Source organism: Salmo salar, chromosome 12 (genome assembly GCF_965601325.2).
Source record: "Salmo salar chromosome 12, fSalSal1, whole genome shotgun sequence".
Taxonomy (NCBI): domain Eukaryota; kingdom Metazoa; phylum Chordata; class Actinopteri; order Salmoniformes; family Salmonidae; genus Salmo; species Salmo salar.
The window spans coordinates 23881176-23903908 of NC_138302.1; the positions used below are offsets into that span (position 1 = coordinate 23881176).

General features: G+C 42.9%; 1 pseudogene; it reads right to left on the minus strand.

Annotated features, from left to right (window-relative positions):
* The window catches only part of LOC106564482 (glyoxalase domain-containing protein 4 pseudogene), a 28251-nt pseudogene extending 18646 nt beyond the window's left edge, over positions 1-9605 (minus strand).
* Positions 9606-22733: the final 13128 nt, after the last annotated feature.

The following is a 22733-nucleotide window of genomic DNA, read 5'->3' on the forward strand; positions in this document are numbered from 1 at the left end:
TTTTCCCAAAGTTGGTTTAGAATCCTTTTTTAATTATGCAATGTTACCAAATGAAAAGAAAATTGGGGTGCCTTCTGCTCTGATGAAGGTAGGCTAGTCTTCTCCAGGACCCATTGTTGTGGGTCACGTTAACTAGCCACATCTAGCACAAGCTCACTACTAAACTGACCTGGCAATCCTACTATCATGGACACTTGTCTCCAAGCATAATTTTTGTTGTGTTTATGTCCCTGTAGCTGTCAGCAGTAGTGTCAAAAAGACACGGTTTTGAGGAAACTGCGAAAATGATTCTCTCCTCCATGTGTCCAACCGCATGCGACCATCTGCAAAAGATACCTGCATCAGTATTGTTGCCTAGCTGCGCAAAATGTTACGTAGCAGTGATGCAATGACGCAGTCGGTGTGTTCGAAGCGTAAGAAATTGATTATGATGCATGCAGCAGAGTTCCAGAGCTCTGAGAGTCATGAAAGATGGTTTCCAATAGGAAGAAGTGAAACCCCGAGACCAGAGCCATATAGTGGGATACACCAATACTAGTCTTATAACTAGTATTGCATCATCCAATATTACTATTCTTATGTCCAGAATGTACTTCCCACCACCATCACCCACCATCACCACCCACCATCACAACCACCACCACAACCACCACCACAACCACCATCATCACAACCACCACCATCATCACCACCACCACCACCACCACCACCCACCATCACCAGCACAACCACCACCAAGACACAGTAATGCTAGCTAGGCTGTAAAGGCTGCTAGGTTAGCCACGTGGGAATCCAGCAATGCCTTATTTCCATGCCCAGGATCTACCAGTGGAGGCAGGTGGGAAGAAATATAGGAGGACGGGGCTCATTGGAGTGGAATAAATGGAACGGAGTCAAACGTGGTTTCTATATGTTTGATACTGTTCCGTTGATTCCATTCCAGCCATTTCAATGAGCCCGTCCCTCTATAGCTCCTCCCACCAGCCTCCACTGGAATCTACCCACGACCCAAACCACCCCGAATCCCCAGTAACGTTATGCAGCAAAGGCTCTTGGCCTCATCAATTGGGTTCAATCATCCAGCAATACTGGTCTTATACCCAAACACGGGCACGCAGGCATGCACTCATTCACACACACACGCTCTAACATCCCCAAGCATAAGAAACAGGCAAACAATTAGACAAAAGAGATGAGGGAAGCTGAATATGAATATGTCAATAAGTAGTTCTCATTAATTAACTTAAGTTATGATTACCATACATTTTCATCACATTCGGTAGGTAGACTACTTGACCTCAGATAGGCAAATACTTTTTGGGGGGGAATAGGTGTATTGTGCCTATTAGAAAATACCACTGGTCATTAGATCACTGTACCAGACAGAACATTTAGAATGTTACATTTCCTCTTCTCTCCTTTACTCTTCTCCTCTCCTCCTCCCCTCTCCTCTCCCCCTTTATCTCTCCCCTCCTCTCCGTCGCCTATGCTGTCCTGATCTCCCTCGCCTCTCCTAAATTATTGATCTTCCTGGCAGCAATACTGAGAGGGGAGATGTATTGGGTCTATGGGTGAAGGTTAGAATGTGCAAATGAGGTGCGATCCGAGTCGTACTTCGTTAAAGGATGCCAGTCATCAACAGAAGGGTGTGTGTGTGTGTGTGTGTGTGTGTCAATGGCAATAAAAAAATGCATTGTCTGGATGGTACATTGGGTTCTTTAGTTTGTTCTCTGGACTGACATGAAAGAGCACAGAATATATTATCATAAGTATCCATGTGTCTTTATGCTACTGAAAATATGATCCAAGTTTTGGCACGCCTACTTTCTCCATGAAATGACTAAACATTTGAAGAATATCTGATCTGTCTGCACAGACAGATCATACAGCCTATTCTGTGTCTTTCTGCAAACTCTCTTTCTGCCATAAACTGTTTTCAAAAATTATATCAAAGTGATGGTGCTATTTCCTGGAGTGTGTTTGCACCGGCTCACGCACAGCAGCGCAAGGAAACCCACAGCGGAATCACAATTCTCCACAACCTCCAATTTCATGTGAACGGTAACCAAGCAACCCACGGAAACACAATTATCATTCATGCAGTGTGAGCATTCACTTTTTATACCATTTTCCTTTCCTCCCTTCCTCCCCCCCTCAATTTACAGAGTTAGCATCCCAAATGGCACCCTATTGCCTATATAGTGCACTACTTTTGACCAGAACCCTATGGGCCCTAGTGCACCATATAGTGAATAGGTGGCCATTTGGGACGAAGGCGAACATAAAAGCGATATTTGAATAAAGGGAGCGGTATTGTCAATACTCGTGGGGGAATGGCGGTAAATGTAATTTCCTGCAATTTACACCTAGCAGCATCAACAGACAGATAGTCCTACCTGTCTATCTTGTCCTGAAAAAGGGGTGGAATCAACAATGTTCTATGGTGAAGAAGGCGACAGGAGACACTTGTCCTCAGATTTGAAAGACACATACTATATTGGAGAGAAAGACAACAAGAGAAGGGGAGGGTAAAATAGAGAGAAAGATGGATGGGAAGGAGGATAAGAGAGAGACTGAGGTAAAGAAAGAAAGAAAGAAAGAAAGAAAGAAAGAAAGAAAGAAAGAAAGAAAGAAAGAAAGAAAGAAAGAAAGAAAGAAAGAAAGAAAGAAAGAAAGAAAGAAAGAAAGAAAGAAAGAAAGAAAGAAAGAAAGAAAGAAAGAAAGAAAGAAAGAAAGAAAGAAAGAAAGAAAGAAAGAAAGAAAGAAAGAGATGGGTAGAGAAAGAGAGAGATACAATAGAGAAAATATAGCAAGAGAACAAAAATGTGTGAGAATGTAAGGGGGAACCCCCCCCCAGCGTTGTTAGCCAGGCTCATATAGATTAGCCTGATTCTGCTGGCTCATTTGGCAGCTCTAGTAGGTCTAGTACACGTTGTACACACACACACACACACACACACACACACACACCACACACACGCACCCTCCCCCCCACCCCCCACACATACACACTGCTTCATTTGGCAGCTCTAGAAGGTACTCTGTACTCCTGTTCTTCTGGGTCTGGTTCATTATGCATCAAATGATTCAACAACAATAAAACAGACTGAAATGGAGGGTCTTTACCTGAACTTGTCCAATAAAAAATGCTCGTTTTAGTTTCCGGTTGCAAAACATTTTGCTACAGTGTGCCAAATGAACATGAACCTGTACTCCTGTCCCCATCCCCAGTCCCAATCCGTGGGTGGACACTTCCTGATTAAACAGATTGGGTAAACACTGGCGAGCAAGGAGGCAGGAGGCTGACTCCCAATTGGCACCCTATTCACTATACAGGCCTATGGGGCTCTGGTCAAAATAAGTGCACAATATAGGGAATACGGTGTCATTTGGGATGCATCCCCTGCTCCATGATAAGGGTTAGGATGTTCTGTACATAACGTGACACATGGTGAAGAGTTGAGAGAAGAGTAGGGTGTCTAGACAGTTCGCTCTCTCTTTCCCTCTCCCTTTCTTTTGCTCACTCACTATCACTTTCTGTCGCTCCACCTCTTGCCTTCTAAAACCAACAACATATTTTGTAAGGGAGGAGACTTGGGCATTAGACCAATTTTAGAATCAGAGGAGGGGTGGTAGGAGTATCTTTTTGTTTGGGGAGCTATCTACAGTATCACAGTGACATGGAAGGAGCAGCTTGTTCTGTCCTTGTGAGTGGTGTTACAGACAGAAGGAGAGAGAGGGAGAGAGAGAACGAGGTATTGGGACTCAAACACAAACAGACCCCACAAAGCCCCAGGACAGCAATACAATTAGCCCTAACCAAATCATGAGAAAAAAAATAGATAATTACTTGACACAAAAACTGAGCAAACTGGAAAGCTATTTGGCACTAAACAGAGAGTAGACAGTAGCAGAATACCTGACAACTGTGACTGACCCAAAATGAAGAAACGCTTTGACCATGTACAGACTGTCACACCCTGATCTGTTTTACCTGTCTCGAGCTTGTGTCCACCCCCCACCAGGTGTCTCCTATTTTCCCCATTATCCCTTGTGTATTTATACCTGTGTTTTCTGTTGGTCTGTTGCCAGTTCGTCTTGTCAAGTAGTCCCAGCGTGTTTTTCCTTCTCTCTAGTCTTCCCGGTTCCCTTTCATCACATTCCCAGTGAGTCAGAAGTTTACATACACTCAATTAGTATTTGGTAGCATTGCCTTTAAATTGTTTAACTTGGGTCAAACATTTCGGGTAGCCTTCCACAAGCTTCCCACAATAAGTTGGGTGAATTTTGGCCCCTTCCTCCTGACATAGCTGGTGTAACTGAGTCAGGTTTGTAGGCCTCCTTGCTCGCACACGCTTTTTCAGTTCTGCCCACAAATTTTCTATAGGATTGAGGTCAGGGCTTTGTGATGGCCACTCCAATACCTTGACTTTGTTGTCCTTAAGCAATTTTGCCACAACTTTGGAAGTATGCTTGGGGTCATTGTCCATTTGGAAGACCCATTTGTGACCAAGCTTTAACTTCCTGACTGATGTCTTGAGATGTTGCTTCAATATAGCCATATAATTTTCCTTCTCATGATGCCATCTATTTTGTAAAGTGCACCAGTCCCTCCTGCAGCAAAGCACCCCCACAACATGATGCTGCCACCCCCGTGCTTCACGGATGGGATGGTGTTCTTCGGCTTGCAAGCCCCCTTTTTCCTCCAAACATAACAATGGTCATTATGGCCAAACAGTTCTATTTTTGTTTCATCAGACCAGAGGATATTTTTCCAAAAAGTACGATCTTTGTCCCCATGTGCAGTTGCAAACCGTAGTCTGAGATTCTGAGATTCTGGAGCAGTGGCTTCTGGTTATGTCGATATAGGACTAGTTTTACTGTGAATATAGATACTTTTGTATCCGTTTCCTCCAGCATCTTCACAAGGTCCTTTGCTGATGTTCTGGGATTGATTTGCACTTTTTTTTGCGTGGTCCCATGGTGTTTATACTTGCGTACTATTGTTTGTACAGATGAACGTGGTACCTTCAGGCGTTTGGAAATTGCTCCCAAGGATGAACCAGACTTGTGAAGGTCTTGGCTGATTTCTTTTGATTTTCCCATGATGTCAAGCAAAGAGGCACTGAGTTTGAAGGTAGGCCTTGACATACATCCACAGGTACACCTCCAATTGACTCAAATGATGTCAATTAGCCTATCAGAAGCTTCTAAAGCCATGACATAATTTTCTGGAATTTTCCAAGCTGTTTAAAGGCACAGTCAACTTAGTGTATGTAAACTTCTGACCCACTGGAATTCTGATACAGTGAAAGATAAGTGAAATAATCTGTCTGTAAACAATTGTTGGAAAAATTACTTGTGTCATGCACAAAGTAGATGTCCTAACCGACTTGCCACAACTATAGTTTGTTAACAAGAACTTTGTGGAGTGGTTGAAAAACGAGTTTTAATGACTCCAACCTAAGTGTATGTAAATTTCCGACTTCAACTGTATCTAATACCTCTCTGAGACTCGAACCATCTGCCTCCTGTGTCTGCATCTGGGTCTCATCCGGTGTCTGCATCTGGGTCTCATCCGGTGTCTGCATCTGGGTCTCATCCGGTGTCTGCATCTGGGTCTCATCCAGTGTCTGCATCTGGGTCTCATCCGGTGTCTGCATCTGGGTCTCATCCTGTGTTGTTGTAGACTCAGTGAGCATAGCCTTCTTATTGATAGAGGCCACTGTAGGCAGACCTGGCTCTCAAGAGAAGACAGACTATGTGCACAAATGAGATGAAATCTGAGCTGCACTTCCTAACCTCCTGCCAAATGTATGACCATATTAGAGACACATATTTCCCTCAGATTACACAGACCCACAAAGAATTTAAAAACAAATCCAATTTTGATAAACTCCCATATCTACTAGGTGTGCAACCACAGAAGCAAGATTTGTGACCTGTTGGCACAAGTAAAGGGCAACCAGTGGAGCACAAACACCACTGTAATTACAACCTATTTATATCGGTTTATTTATTTTCCCTTTCGTACTTCAACTATTTGCACATTGTTACAACACCGCACATAGCCAATAATGTCATTTGAAATGTCTATATTATTTCAAAACTTTTATGAGAGTAATGTTTACTGTTAATTTCAGATGGTTTATTTTCCTTTTGTTCATTATCCATTTCACTTGCTATGGTAATGTAAACATATGTTTCCTATGCCTGTAAAGCCCTTTGAATCAAATTGAATTAAAAGACAGTGTGTGTAAGAGAGATGGATAAAGATAGTGTCAAAGAGAAGCAGAGAGAGAGAAAGAGAAGCAGAGAGAGAGAAAGAGAAGCAGAGAGAGAGAGAAAGAGAAGCAGAGAGAGAGAGAAAGAGAAGCAGAGAGAGAAGTAAAGAGAAGCAGAGAGAGAAGTAAAGAGAAGCAGTGAGAGAAGTAAAGAGAAGCAGAGAGAGAGAAGTAAAGAGAAGCAGAGAGAGAAGTAAAGAGAAGCAGAGAGAGAAGTAAAGAGAAGCAGAGAGAGAAGTAAAGAGAAGCAGAGAGAGAAGTAAAGAGAAGCAGATAGATAAAGAGAAGCAGAGAGAGAGATACGATATTATAAAATCCATGTACACAAACAAGTGTGCGATTAAAATTGGCAAAAACACACATTTCTTCCCACAGGGCTGTGAGGTGACACAGGGATGCAGCTTAAGCCTCACTCTCTTCAACATGTATATAAACGAATTGGTGAGGGCACTAGAACAGTCTGCAGCACCCAGCCTCACCCTACTAGAATCTGAAGTCAAATGGTCTACTGTTTGCTGATGATCTGGTGCTTCTGTCCCCAACCAAGGAGGGTCTACAGCAGCCAGGACCCCAAATACAAATTCCATCTCGACACCGTTACATTTACATTTTAGTCATTTAGCAGAGGCTCTTATCCAGAGCAACTTACAGTACTGAATGCATACATTTCATTTCATGCATTTTTTTTTTGTACTGGCCCCCCGTGGGAAACGAACCCACAACCCTGGCGTTGCACACACCATGCTGGCGTTGCAAACACCATGCTCTACCAACTGAGCCACAGGGAAGGCTAAGGTAAGGCTAGGCCGTTGCCCTAGAGCACACAAAAAAACTATACATACCTTGACCTAAACATCAGCGCCACAGGTAACTTCCACAAAGCTGTGAACGATCTGAGAGACAAGGCAAGAAGGGCCTTCTATGCCATCAACAGGAACATAAAATTTGACATACCAATTAGGATCTGGCTGAAAATACTTAAATCAGTTATAGAACCCATTGCCATTTATGGTCGTGTGGTCTGGGGTCCGCTCACCAACCAGGAATTCACAAAATGGGACAAACACCAAATTGAGACTCTGTATACAGAATTCTGCAAAAATATCCTCTGTGTATAACGTAAAACACCAAATAATGCATGCAGAGCAGAATTAGGCCTATTCCCGCTAATTATCAAAATACAGAAGAAACGTTAAATTCTACAACCACCTAAAAGGAAGCGATTCCCAAATCTTCCATAACAAAGCCATCACCTACAGAGAGATGAACCTGGAGAAGACTCCCCTAAGCAAGCTGGTCCTGGGGCTCTGTTCACAAACACAAACAGACCCCACAGAGCCCCAGGACAGCAACAAAATTAGACCCAACCAAATCATTAGAAAACAAAAATATAATTACTTGACACACTGGAAAGAATTAACAGAAAAGCTGAGCAAACTAGAATGCTATTTGGCCTTAAACAGAGTGATAGAATACCTGACCACTGTGACTGACCCAAACTTAAGGAAAGCTATGTACAGACTCAGTGAGCATAGCCTTGCTATTGAGAAAGGCCGCCGTAGGCAGACCTGGCTCTCAAGAGAAGACAGACTATGTGCACACTGCCAACAAAATGAGGTGGAAACTGAGCTGCACTTCCTAACCTCCTGCCAAATGTATGACCATATTAGAGACACATACTTCCCTCAGATTACACAGACCCACAAAGAATTAGAAAACAAACCCAATTTTGATAGACTCCCATTTCTATTAGGTGAAATACCACAGTGTGCCATCACAGCAGCAAGGTTTGTGACCTGTTGCCACAAGAAAAGGGCAACCAGTGAAGAACAAACACCATTGTAAATACAACCCATATTTATGTTTATTTATTTTCCCTTTTGTACCTTAACCATTTGCACATCGTTACAACACTGTATATCCAGTATACACATAATATGACACTTGTAATGTCTTTATTCTTTTGGAACTTCTGTGAGTATAATGTTTACGGTTCATTCTTATTGTTTATTTCACTTTTGTATATTATCTACTTCACTTGCTTTGGCAATGTTAACATATGTTTCCCATGCCAATAAAGCAGAGATAGTTAGTGAGAGAGAGAGAGAGTCAGCCCAAATGACCACTTCTACTGTAGCCTTCCCAGGGGTTTCCAGGCTAACCAAGAGAGTAAGGATTTTGTGGTTTCCCTTTGTCATCAAGGGTTCAAGATCTGCCAACTGCTCACATGGACACTAGAATGCTATCCGCTCGAAAGCTGTCCCATGATCTACTGTCCCAACAATGTTGTGAATCTCTAGTTTACACCGAGTGTCTGTGAATCCCATCAGCACAGTCTTCTTCTCCTCATTTCTCTCTTTCACCTTCATCCCCAGAAGGGAGGAAGCAGCGTATTGATTTCTGCAGGTCAGACCCCGCCAGACACACCTTCTGTACAGGATCATTGGGAGGCTGTTCTTTGTCCACCAGGTAGAAGCGATAACCTCCTGGGGTCTCAGCCAGATAGAGGCCCTTTCCAACCTCAGTGAGGGGCCAACCAAGCCGCTTAGCATTGCTGACAACCTGACTAGACTGCAGAGTCAAACCGAGGCAGTCATTGCCTAGGCGATATCCTCCCACTCCATAATAGTAGATCAGTCGAGCCACAAAGTCATCATTCTCTGGCCCAAAGCCGACCGTTGTCTTGGTTCATGTTCCATCATAAGGACCCTTACAAGTTGCCTTCTTCAAACTCTTTGTGACGCAAAATCTTCATGCCGAGCACATCTCGGTAAAAAGGTGGCCGTTTTGCTTCTGTCACCCACTATGAAAACGAAATGCAAGGCTTGCCTCAAAGCCAATGTAATCCAAGTGAGTTTGCTGTGTACTGTACGATTATATATCACGCTCAGTTTGTCTACGTTGATTGGGGATCCTTGCAATTGATTGCCGTATAGAAAAGAGAAAGGAAAAAACAGAAGAAACCACAGAGAAACGAGAGAAAAAACAGCCTATGATCATGATCAGTTTTGATTTTCTCTTAACCTTACCACGTTTCCCACTACCTTTTGCTGCCGTGACAGCAGTAACATATTTCCTCAAGTGGAAACGCTTCTTCACACTCAACTGGTCTAACCCCACCGTCTCCTGTAACACCACAGCTGACCTCACAAACTTATCAACATCAAAGAAATGTACATCCGCTAAATTGTAAATTGAGTCGTCACCAGCTGCTATCATATCAACAGAGATGTCCATATCATTCTCCTGAACCTCCTCAACTGAGGCAACAGACCACTGACTCCCCACAGCCACATCACTCTGAACACTCCCCACTTGCATCCCATCACTCGTACCGGGCATCTCCTCCACTACCTGGGAGACTAGCCCCACCTGAACCCCATTACCCGTAGTGGACATCTCCTCCACTACCTGGGAGACTAGCCCCAACTGAACCCCATTACCCGTAGTGGACATCTCCTCCACTACCTGGGAGACTAGCCCCACCTGAACCCCATTACCCGTAGTGGACATCTCCTCCACTACCTGGGAGACTAGCCCCACCTGAACCCCATTACCCGTAGTGGACATCTCCTCCACTACCTGGGAGACTAGCCCCACCTGAACCCCATTACCCGTAGTGGACATCTCCTCCACTACCTGGGAGACTAGCCCCACCTGAACCCCATTACCCGTAGTGGACATCTCCTCCACTACCTGGGAGACTAGCCCCACCTGAACCCCATTACCCGTAGTGGACATCTCCTCCACTACCTGGGAGACTAGCCCCACCTGAACCCCATTACCCGTAGTGGACATCTCCTCCACTACCTGGGAGACTAGCCCCACCTGAACCCCAACACTCGTTCTGGGCATCTCCTCAGCAGTCTGGGGAATTGCCTCCCCAAATCCATCCTTACCTCCTACAACAATATTTTTCTGCTGCATAACAGACGCTATGTTCCCCTCTGGTACAAGCTGCAACTCCGTACCCTCAACACGGACAACTTGTTCCTCAGCAACAGGTGCTTGTGACTGCTCTATCACTGTCGGCCCACTTCTCCCTACATCAGTGGGCCCAGGCGTTACGAGGACCACCTCTCTCTACATCAGTGGGCCCAGGCGTTACGAGGACCACCTCTCTCTACATCAGTGGGCGTTACGAGGACTCCCTCCGCCTTCTCCTTTTTCAGGCAAGCATGTCGCTTATGGCCAACATCCCCACACTCAAAACACCGTTGACTACCCGTACTAAGCCATACACAGTCTGCTGTCATACTTTACTTTAAATCAGTAACTACAAAGTCTGCTCCGGTGAGTCCAAAATCAAACACCGGTCGCCGAAACAACATAACCTGTTTCAGAGCCGGGTGTGAAAGACATAACCTGTTTCAGAGCCGGGTGTGAAAGACATAACCCGTTTCAGAGCCGGGTGTTTGAAACGACATAACCTGTTTCAGAGCCAGGTGTTTGAAACGACATAACCTGTTTCAGAGCCGGGTGTTTGAAACGACATAACCTGTTTCAGAGCCGGGTGTTTGAAACGACATAACCTGTTTCAGAGCCGGGTGTTTGAAACAACATAACCTGTTTCAGAGCCGGGTGTTTGAAACGACATAACCCGTTTCAGAGCCGGGTGTTTGAAACGACATAACCTGTTTCAGAGCCGGGTGTTTGAAACGACATAACCTGTTTCAGAGCCGGGTGTGAAAGACATAACCCGTTTCAGAGCCGGGTGTTTGAAACGACATAACCCGTTTCAGAGCCGGGTGTTTGAAACGACATAACCTGTTTCAGAGCCGGGTGTGAAAGACCCAACCCGTTTCAGAGCCGGGTGTTTGAAACAACATAACCTGTTTCAGAGCCGGGTGTGAAAGACATAACCCGTTTCAGAGCCGGGTGTGAAAGACATAACCCGTTTCAGAGCCGGGTGTTTGAAACCCAACGGGACAATTTGAATTGAACTTGCAAACTTCCCAAAATGCAATAACTTTTTAAAGTAATGATAACCTTAATCATGCCTAGAAAATGGAAAACCACCAAGAAAATGAAAAACATTATAAAACACAGGCGATGTAACTCCACACCAAACACTCAGAATCCCCAAAAACTCCCAGCATGCACAGAGAGAGAGAGTTAGAGATATATAGTTACAGAGAGATAATTAGAGAGAGAGATAGTTAGAGAGAGACAGGGCAACCAGTGAAGAACTAACACCATTGTAAATACAACCCATATTTATGTTTATTTATTTTCCCTTTTGTACTTTAACAATTTGCACATAATTACAACACTGTATATAGACATAATGACATTTGAAATGTCTTTATTCTTTTGGAACTTTTGTAAATGTAATGTTTATTTTTGTATTGTTTATCCATTTCACTTGCATTGGCAATGTAAACATATGTTTCCCATGCCAATAAAGCCATGAAATTGAATTGAGAGAGAGCCAGAGAGAGAGCCAGAGAGAGAGAGAGAGTGAGAGAGAGAGTTAGTGAGAGAGAATGTGAGACAGAGACAGAGCGTGAGAGACAGAGCGTGAGAGACAGAGCGTGAGAGACAGAGCGTGAGAGACAGAGCGTGAGAGACAGAGCGTGAGAGACAGAGCCTGAGAGACAGAGCCTGAGAGACAGAGCCTGAGAGACAGAGCCTGAGAGACAGAGCCTGAGAGACAGAGCCTGAGAGACAGAGCCTGAGAGACAGAGATAGTGAGAGAGAGAGAAAGAAGAGAGAAAGTGACAGAGATAGAGAAAGAGAGATAGACAGAGATAGTTAGAGAAAGATGAGGTGGAAACTGAGCTGCACTTCCTAACCTCCTGCCAAATGTACGACCATATTTCCCTCAGATTACACAGATCCACAAAGAATCAGAAAACAAATCCAATTTTGATAAACTCCCATATCTATTGGGTGAAATACCAGTGTGACCAAAAGAATAGGGAAACCAGTGAAGAACAAACACCATTGTAAATACAACCCATATTTATGTTGATTTCTTTTCCCTTTTCTACTTTAACTATTTGCACATCGTTACAACACTGTATAGACATAATACAACATTTGAAACGTCTCTTATTTGGTGAGTGTAATATTTACTGTTGAAATGAATTGAAAGAGAGAGATAGTTAGAGAAAGACAGAGATAAAGAGAAAGAGAAAGAGAAGCAGAGAGAGAGAGAGAGAGTCAGACAAAGAGAGAGAGACAGGTAGGTAGAGCGAGAGAGCGGTAGAGAGAGAGTGAGAGCGGTAGAGAGAGAGTGAGAGCGGTAGAGAGAGAATGTGGGGGATTCTTGAGTAAAACACTTTCCATCCATCCAGGACCAGTCGTGCCAAGCTTGTAAATAATGAGCTAAAGCAATGAGGTAGAGGCCCGAGCACTAACGTCTTAAATTCCTTATTGATTTGGACGGATCGGCCAGAGCTGCCTCCCGACTCTGTCCAAACCAGAGAGTTGTTTTTTTATATATATATATATATATAGATATATATGTATTGCCATTTTTCAATTTGGAGAAGAAGTCATTTTATTACACTTCAACAGAGCGAGAGAACAAACATAATAATAAAATGTAGGCATATAGGTGTAATATAGTGTATTTATGATTTAGAACATTTCATAAACTCTGGGGGTTGGCGTTTGTGTACGATATCATGGTGGCTGGACTTGTGACAGTCATTATTATTTATTTAGTAAAGAAATGTGTCACATCCCACACACTTGCATGCTCATGGGCAGGCACAATAGGCACACTCTCTCACACACACACACACACCTCTCACTGTCCCGTCACATCCCCCCACCACACGCTCCACTATACGACGTCACACACTGCAACAAGAGCAACCGGGAAAATGATGCCATTATCCCTGCAACACAAACATTAATAACGTTTTCATTGACACCGTCGCCAGCCGTGACCGCCCGCCAGGCCAGATAACACACACACAAACACACATCCATCTAACACGGATGGTGTAGTGAGCCATTTTGCACCATTTATCTTGGTGCCTGTTTACTTTGGGTATATCACACACACAGTGCAGCTGTTGGGGGGGTTAATGACATCTCACAACCCCCCGCCTGGCCACACCACACACACGCGTGTGTGTGGCTGACCCGTATTGTGTGGCTAATGTGGTTGTGGTGGCCATTAGCCCAGGGCATGGCCTCTCACTCTTTTTCTCTCACCCTTGTTTTTTTTACTCTTTCTCTCTCTCTCTCTCTCTCTTTTTCGCGCTCTCGCTCTCTAGCTTTGTCAGGAATTCTATCACTCTTCGGTCTTTCTCTTGATCTATCTGTCTCCTTCTCTTCTCCCCTCTCACTCATTTTCATTTTCTCATAGACACTTTCTCTATTTTCCTCTTTCATATTCCCTCTCACTCCTCCTCTCATCAGAACCCTTTTACAGAGCTCACCAACAACATCTCACAGTTTGACTTCAGTATTCAACGTTTGTCAAGGTGGGAGGGGATAAACGTCACAATTTGACGGTTAAGTTTAGGCATTCATTCTGAATGGTTGAGTTAAGGGTTAAGGTTTGGGATAGGGTTCAATAAGTGCCAAGCACTGGGATTGAACACATGACCCTCGGAGCCCCGAGCTCGCAGCTTATCCGCCATCCCCATCGCCCTTGTCGCAAGCCTACTTGATGGTAACGGAGCTCAACGTTGCCTCTAGTGGCCGGTTTTGAAGGCATCTCCCGACATCTTGGGGACATGGATGAACGTCGAATATCGCCTTGGATCTTGAGTGACCTGACTGCCCTCACACTCCGTCTCTCCTCAGAACCATTTTTTCCAGATCACAGGGCTTTAGATGGATTTCGTTCTCCTTTCATCTCTCTCTCTCTTTCTTCCTTTAACTGTCCCTCTCTCTTTCCCTTTCTTTCTCTATAGACGTGCCTACACCCGCAGTGTGGAAGGCTTTGCGGAAAAGAAACCTATTTTCACTCCATTTTGTTTTTCTCAATACCCAGACTTACTCAGCCCTAAAGGTCCACATATCTATTACCAAGAAGGGAGAGAAGCCTAGTGCTCAAAGTGGGATTACAACCCTGAGTCAGAACAATAATAAAGTCTCAAAGTTTGAGAAATAAAAGTAAACTTTGGTTCAAGAGCATAGATGCATGTTTTAGCATAGCTGCTCAATGAAGTAGAAATCTTAATGTCTTAAAAATGCCATTATACTCTCTTCTCTCTACGGACGTGTTTTTCTATTTCACCCTCTGTTGCGAGCCATTGAGTGGAATTAATTCATAATGGGTAGGGTTGCAAAGCTACTGGCAATTTAGCAAAGTTACCGGAATCTTCAGTAATTTTGGTAATTAACAGAAAATCTATGGCAATCTATCATAACTTTGGTCATTTATACTTGAATAACAAAACAATATATATTCATATATAGTATTAATTTATTATATCTGTGTCCATATTATCCATGATTTTCTAGTACATAGATCATACTGTTCAAGAGAAAATAGATTATTCTTTTCATGAATGATGCTAATCAACAATGACGTTATTTTCAATTAACTCTGCAACTCTTGCAGCTAATGACTTTTTTCACAACTGCCACCAGTTTGACACCAAAACATTTACAACAAATACATATTGATATAGTATTTTTTTTTAAAGTTTTATAAGAAAAAGTTTGTGAAAAAATATATAGGGATATTTCATACTGAAACCCTCAAATTAAACACCAATCATCACTAAGTTGATGGTTTATATTTCAGATAATGTTTTATAGCTTTGTCATTCTTTAAAAAAAAAATCTTATTCAATTATTTTATATATTTTACATGTGATAAGGGCACACATATTTACATACCTGTGACAATGTGAAGTACCCTAAAGGGCCACTAGATGTGATAAATTAGATAAAATCCTTGTAGTTTAGTGCTAAACTTTGAAGGTTTCCATTAACATACCCTCCTTTTGAAATCCTAGTTATGGGTCTCTGGGATATTGCGGCTGAAATATTGTCACATTAAGCCTCCTCTTCCTCGTCGCATTTATCCCATCACCATGGAAACCATCTCCCAGAAGTCCCCTCTCTGTACAGAGAGAATAATGATAATTGTGAGCTAGACTCAGCTGGAAGTAAAGAACACCCCTCTCCAGGTTTCCCAGACTCATAAAACTAACTTCAAGGTTTCATTTGATTAGGTGAGTAGTGTTGTCTTTTGTCAACATTCTTCCCCAGTGTGATTATCCATAGGCTACAATGACTGTGGGGTCTTTATGCTGTTTCGCTTCCTCTATCTACACTACCGTTCAAAAGTTTGGGGTCACTTAGAAATGTCTTTGTTTTTGAAAGAAAAGCACTTCTTTTTGTCCATTAAAATATCATCAAATGGATCAGAAATGCATGTAGACATTGTTAACGTTTTAAATGACTATTGTAGTTGGAAACGGCTGATTTTTTATGGAATATCTACATACTGTAGGCGAGGCCCATTATCAGCAACCATCACTCCTGTGTTCCAATGGCACATTGTGCAAGCTAATCCAAGTTTATCATTTTAAAAGGCTAATTGATCATTAGAAAACCCTTTTGAAATTATGTTAGCACAGCTGAAAATTGTTGTTTTGATTAAAGAAGCAATAAAACTGGCCTTCTTTAGACTAGTTGAGTATCTGGAGCATCAGCATTTGTGGGTTCGATTACAGGTTTAAAATGGCCAGAAACAAAGAACTTTCTTCTGAAACTCGTCAGTCTATTCTTGTTCTGAGAAATGAAGGCTATTCCATGCGAGAAATTGCCAAGAAACTGAAGATCTCGTACAACGCTGTGTACTACTCCCTTCACAGAACAGCGCAAACTGGCTCTGACCAGAATAGAAAGAGGAGTGGGAGGCCCCAGTGTACAACTGAGCAAGAGGACAAGTACATTAGACTGTCTAGTTTGAGAAACAGTCCTCAACTGGTAGCTTCATTAAATAGTACCTGCAAAACACCAGTCTCAATGTCAAGAGTGAAGAGGCCTTCTAGGCAGTGTTGCAAAGAAAAAGCCCCATCTCAGACAGGCCAATAAAAATAAAAGATTAAGATGGGCAAAAGAACACAGACACTGGACAGAGGAAGATTGGAAAAAAGTGTTATGGACAGACTAATATAAGTTTGAGGTATTCGGATCACAAAGAAGAACATTCGTGAGACGCAGAAAAAATGAAAAGATGCTGGAGGAGTGCTTGACACCATCAGTCAAGCATGGTGGAGGCAATGTGATAGTCTGGGGGTGCTTTGGTGGTGGTAAAGTGGGAGATTTGTACAGGGTAAAAGGGATCTTGAAGAAGGAAGGCTATCACTCCATTTTGCAATGCCATGTCATACCCTGTGGACGGCGCTTAATTGGAACCAATTTCCTCCTACAACAGGACAATGACCTAAAGCACAGCTCCAAACTATGCAAGAACTATTTAGGGAAGAAGCAGTCAGCTGGTATTCTGTCTATAAGGGAGTGGCCAGCACAGTCACCGGATCTCAACCCTATTGAGCTGTTGTGGGAGCAGCTTGACCGTATGGTACGTAAGAAGTGCCCATCAAGCCATTCCAACTTGTGGGAGGTGCTTCAGGAAGCATGGGGTGAAATCTCTTCAGATTACCTCAACATATTGACAACTAGAATGCCAAAGGTCTGCAAGGCTGTAATTGCTGCAAATGGAGGATTCTTTGACAAAAGCTAAGTTTGAAGGACACAATTATTATTTAAATTAAAAATCCTTATTTATAACCTTGTCAACGTCTTGACTATATTTCCTATTCATTTTGCAACTCATTTCATGTATGTTTTCATGGTAAACAAGGACATTTCTAAGTGACCCCAAAATCAATCAATCAATCAATCAATAAATCAATCAATCTATAGCATGACAGCAAATAATGAAAAGGAAATGGCATAAAAACAGCAAGCTGGCTATTTAGGTGGCAACCCCACAGATGGTAACTTATGTTATGTTCATAGGTCCTTTGAGGTGAATGCTGCCTATCGTGTTCCTTTATGATGCTAGTTGAGAAACATATGGCCTTCATAAAGATATTCCTGCTATGAAAATGCACTCACTTTTGCGTTAAAGCATCTGCTTAAATGGCATATCTTCCCTTCCCTGAAGTAGCTATGTTGAAGTAGGAAGCACGCAGAGTTAAAAGCATAACTGACTGGTATATCTTCACTTCAATGTTGACTGATGCCTTTTGCACATACTGTCCCTACCCGAGAGATCATGAAATATAACTCATTTTCATCACTACTATTAACCTTTCGCCTTTCCTACTAGTGTTGGATCTTAATGTGATCACCCTGTTGCAGGAGAACATTCCTGCAGTGCAGGACATTTAAAACTTGTAGTGTATTTGAGGTTTAAGAAGGCTTATGAAGTTTGTAATTTCTACTTTGAAATTTCAGACTTAAATTTTCCGTTAAGAAAAATATATCAACCCCTACAGAAATGTCCATTAATTATAATCCACATAATAATTCACATTTCCTGTTGCTGTGGAAATATTTTCCTGTTGTAGCAAACTGGATAAAATTAAGATTCTACATCTGAATGGAACCACTTTACATGTAAATGTATATTGCTTCTATAGGTGTTGGGCAAGGTTTAAACGCTTTCAGTCTGGTTTTAGACCCCATCATAGCACTGAGACTGCACTTGTGAAGGTGGTAAATGACCTTTTAATGGCATCAGACCGAGGCTCTGCATCTGTCCTCGTGCTCCTAGATCTTAGTGCTGCTTTTGATACCATCGATCACCACATTCTTTTGGAGAGATTGGAAACCCAAATTGGTCTACACGGACAAGTTCTGGCCTGGTTTAGATCTTATCTGTCGGAAAGATATCAGTTTGTCTCTGTGAATGGTTTGTCCTCTGACAAATCAACTGTAAATTTCGATGTTCCTCGAGGTTCCGTTTTAGGACCACTATTGTTTTCACTATATATTTTACCTCTTGGGGATGTCATTCGAAAACATAATGTTAAATTTCACTGCTATGCGGATGACACACAGCTGTACATTTCGATGAATCATGGTGAAGCCCCAAAATTGCCCTCGCTAGAAGCCTGTGTTTCAGACATAAGAAAGTGGATGGCTGCAAACGTTCTACTTTTAAACTCGGACAAAACAGAGATGCTTGTTCTAGGTCCCAAGAAACAGAGATCTTCTGTTGAATCTGACAATTAATCCTGATGGTTGTACAGTCGTCACAGTTTTATTTGAGAAGGACCTCGGCTTTACTCTGGACCCTGATCTCTCTTTTGAAGAACATATCAAGACTGTTTCAAGGACAGCTTTTTTCCATCTACATAACATTGCAAAAATCTGAAACTTTCTGTCCAAAAATGATGCAGAAAAATGTATCCATGCTTTTGTTACTTCTAGGTTGGACTACTGCAATGCTCTACTTTCCGGCTACCCGGATAAAGCACTAAATAAACTTCAGTTAGTGCTAAATACGGCTGCTAGAATCCTGACTAGAACCAAAAAATGTGATCATATTACTCCAGTGCTAGCCTCCCTACACTGGCTTCCTGTTAAGGCAAGGGCTGATTTCAAGGTTTTACTGCTAACCTACAAAGCATTACATGGGCTTGCTCCTACCCATCTTTCCGATTTGGTCCTGCCGTACATACCTACACGTACGCTACGGTCACAAGACGCAGACCTCCTAATTGTCCCTAGAATTTCTAAGCAAACAGCTGGAGGCAGGGCTTTCTCCTATAGAGCTCCATTTTTATGGAATGGTCTGCCTACCCATGTGAGAGACGCAGACTCGGTCTCAACCTTTAAGTCTTTACTGAAGACTCATCTCTTCAGTAGGTCCTATGATTGACTGTAGTCTGGCCCAGGAGTGTGAAGGTGAACAGAAAGGCTCTGGAGCAACGAACCGCCCTTGCTGTCTCTGCCTGGCCGGTTCCCCTCTCTCCACTGGGATTCTCTGCCTCTAACCCTATTACAGGGGCTGAGTCACTGGCTTACTGGTGTTCTTCCATGCCGTCCCTAGGAGAGGTGTGTCACTGGAGTGGGTTGAGTCACTGACGTGGTCTTCCTGTCTGGGTTGGTGCCCCCCCTTGGGTTGTGCCGTGGAGGAGATCTTTGTGGGCTAAACTCGGCCTTGTCTCAGGACGGTAAGTTGGTGATTGAAGATATCCCTCTAGTGGTGTGGGGGCTGTGCTTTGGCAAAGTCGGTGGGGTTATATCCTGCCTGTTTCGCCCTGTCCGGGGGTATCATCGGATGGGGCCACAGTGTCTCCTGACCCCTCCTGTCTCAGCCTCCAGTATTTATGCTGCAGTAGTTTGTGTCGGTGGGCTAGGGTCAGTCTGTTATATCTGGAGTATTTCTCCTGTCTTATCCGGTGTCCTGTGTGAATTTAAGTATGCACTCTCTAATTCTGTCTCTTTCTCTCTCTCGGAGGACCTGAGCCCTAGGACCATGCCTTAGGACTACCTGGCATGATGACTCCTTGCTGTCCCCAGTCCACCTGGCCGTGCTGCTGCTCCAGTTTCAACTGTTCTGCCTGCGGCTATAGAACCCTGACCTGTTCACCGGACGTGCTACCTGTCGCAGACCTGCTATTTTCAACTCTCTAGAGACAGCAGGAGCGGTAGACATACTCTCAATGATCGGCTATGAAAAGCCAACTGACATTTACTCTTGAGGTGCTGACTTGTTGCACCCTCGACAACTACTGTGATTATTATTATTTGACCATGCTGGTCATTTATGAACATTTGAACATCTTGGCCATGTTCTGTAATAATCTCCACCCGGCACAGCCAGAAGAGGACAGGCCACCCCTCATAGCCTGGTTCCTCTCTAGGTTTCTTCCTAGGTTTTGGCCTTTCTAGGGAGTTTTTCCTAGCCACCATGCTTCTAAACCTGCATTACTTGCTGTTTGGGGTTTTAGGCTGGGTTTCTGTACAGCTCTTTGAGATATCAGCTGATGTAAGAAGGGCTTTATAAATACATTTCATTTGATTTGATTTGGTTTAGCATCGTGACTTTAGTGATTTTACCCGGCATTATGAAGGAATATTATCAATACATGTGAACTTGGGCTTTTCTGCACATGGCCCTCTGGAGAACAAATGAACACTGTGTATGTGTGTGTGTGTGTGTGCACATGTATGTGTGTGTGTGTGCGTGCATGAGTGTGTGGGTGTCACACAGCTATCAGTCAATCTCTTAGATTATTATCACTAATGACCTTAATAATAAAAGACAAACGGAATCATAGAACATGCAAATGACTCACAGTGGAGAGAATAGCAATGAAGAGGTCAACTCTCCCCCTCTCTCTCCCCCATCTCTCTCCCTCACTCAGTAATGACGGTGGAAAACAGGCCTTAGAAAAACAGTCAAATGTTTTAGAGAACATTTTTTCAATTAGTTTAGTTATAATCACATTTCATAAGATCGCACCAGTGACCACGTGTCGCTAATGGCAACCAACTGGTACCCAAGGGAGTTGGGAATAGCAAAAACCTTATTTGAATGATGTAGAGTCATATTTATAAGCCATTAGCACTCCCTACTAGGGAGAACATTTGAGAAAATGAACACCAAATACAAGGCAACAGATTTCAAGGTAAGTCATTTTTAATATACGCTACTGCTCAAAAGTTTGGGGTCACTTAGAAATGTCCATGTTTTTGAAAGAAAAGCACTTATTTTTGTCCATTAAATTGACATCAAATTGATCAGAAATACAGTGTATACATTGTTCATGTTGTAAATGACTATTGTAGCTGGAAACGGCTGTTTTTTTATGGAATATCTACATAGGCGTACAAAGGCCCATTATCAGCAACCATCATTCCTGTGTTCCAATGGCACGTTGTGTTAGCTAATCCAAGTTTATCATTTTAAAAGGCTAATTGATCATTAGAAAACCCTTTTGCAATTATGTTAGCACAGCTGAAAACTGTTGTTCTGATTAAAGAAGCAATTAAACTGGCCTTCTTTAGACAAGCTGATTATCTGGAGCATCAACATTTGTGGGTTCGATTACAGGCTCAAAATGGCCCGAAAACAAAGATACTTTCTTCTGAAACTCGTCAGTCTATTCTTGTTCTGAGAAATGAAGGCTATTCCATGTGAGAGATCTTATACAACGCTGTGTACTACTCCCTTCACAGAACAGCGCGAACTGACTGTAACTAGAATAGAAAGAGGAGTGGGAGGCCCCGGTGCACAACTGAGCAAGAGGACAAGTACATTAGAGTGTCTAGTTTGAGAAACGGATGCCTCACAAGTCCTCAACTGGCAGCTTCATTAAATAGTACCCGCAAAACACCAGTCTCAACGTCAAGAGTGAAGAGGCGACTCCGGGATGCTGGCCTTCTTGGCAGAGTTCCTCTGTCCAGTGTCTGTGTTCTTTTGCCCATCTTAATCTTTTCTTTTTATTGTCCAGTCTGAGATATGGCTTTCAGACCCCTTGACTTTTTCAACATTTTGTTAGGTTACAGCATTATTCTGAAATTGATTACATTGTATTTTTTCCTTATCAATCAACACACAATACCCTATAATGACAAAGCAAAAAGGAGGTTGACAAAAACCCTTGAAATATCACATTTACATAAGTTTTCAGACCCTTTACATAGTACTTTGTTGAACCACCTTTTGCAGCAAGTACAGCCTCGAGTCTTCTTGGGTATGACGCTACAAGCTTGTATTTGGGGAGTTTCTCCCATTCTTCTCTGCAGATCCTCTCAAGCTCTGTCTGGTTGGATGGTTGGATGGGGAGCGTCACTGCTCTGGGTGGGCCAGTCTGAGGTCCTGAGCGCTCTGGAGCAGGTTTTCATCAATGATCTCTCTGTACTTTGCTCCGTTCTTCTTTCCCTCGATCCTGAGTAATCTCAGGCTTCACTGTAGCGATGGTGCCAGGTTTCCTCCAGACGTGACACTTGGCATTCAGGCCAAAGAGTTCAATCTTGGTTTAATTAGACCAGAGAATCTTGTTTCTCACGGTCTGAGAGTCTTTAGGTGACTTTTGGCAAACTCCAAGTGGGCTGTCATGTGCCTTTTACTGAGGAGTGGCTTCCATCTTGCATATCTACCATAAAGGGCTGATTGGTGAAGTGCTGCAGAGATGGTTGGACGGACAATGACTTCGACCTCACGGCTTGGTTTTTGCTCTGACATGCACTGTCAACTGTGGGACTTTATATAGACAGGTGTGTGCATTTCCAAATCATGTCCAATTAATTGAATTTACCACAGGTGGACTCCAATCAAGTTGTAGAAACATCTCAAGGATGATCAATGGAAACAGCATGCACCTGAGCTCAATTTTGAGTCTCATAGAAAAGGGTCTGAATATTTATGTAAATAAGGTATTTCTGTTTTTTATGTTTTATACATTTGCAAACACTTCTGAAAACCTGTTTTCACTTCATCATTATAGGGTATTGTGTGTAGATTGCTGAGGATTTTAATTTAATCCATTTTAGAATAAGGCT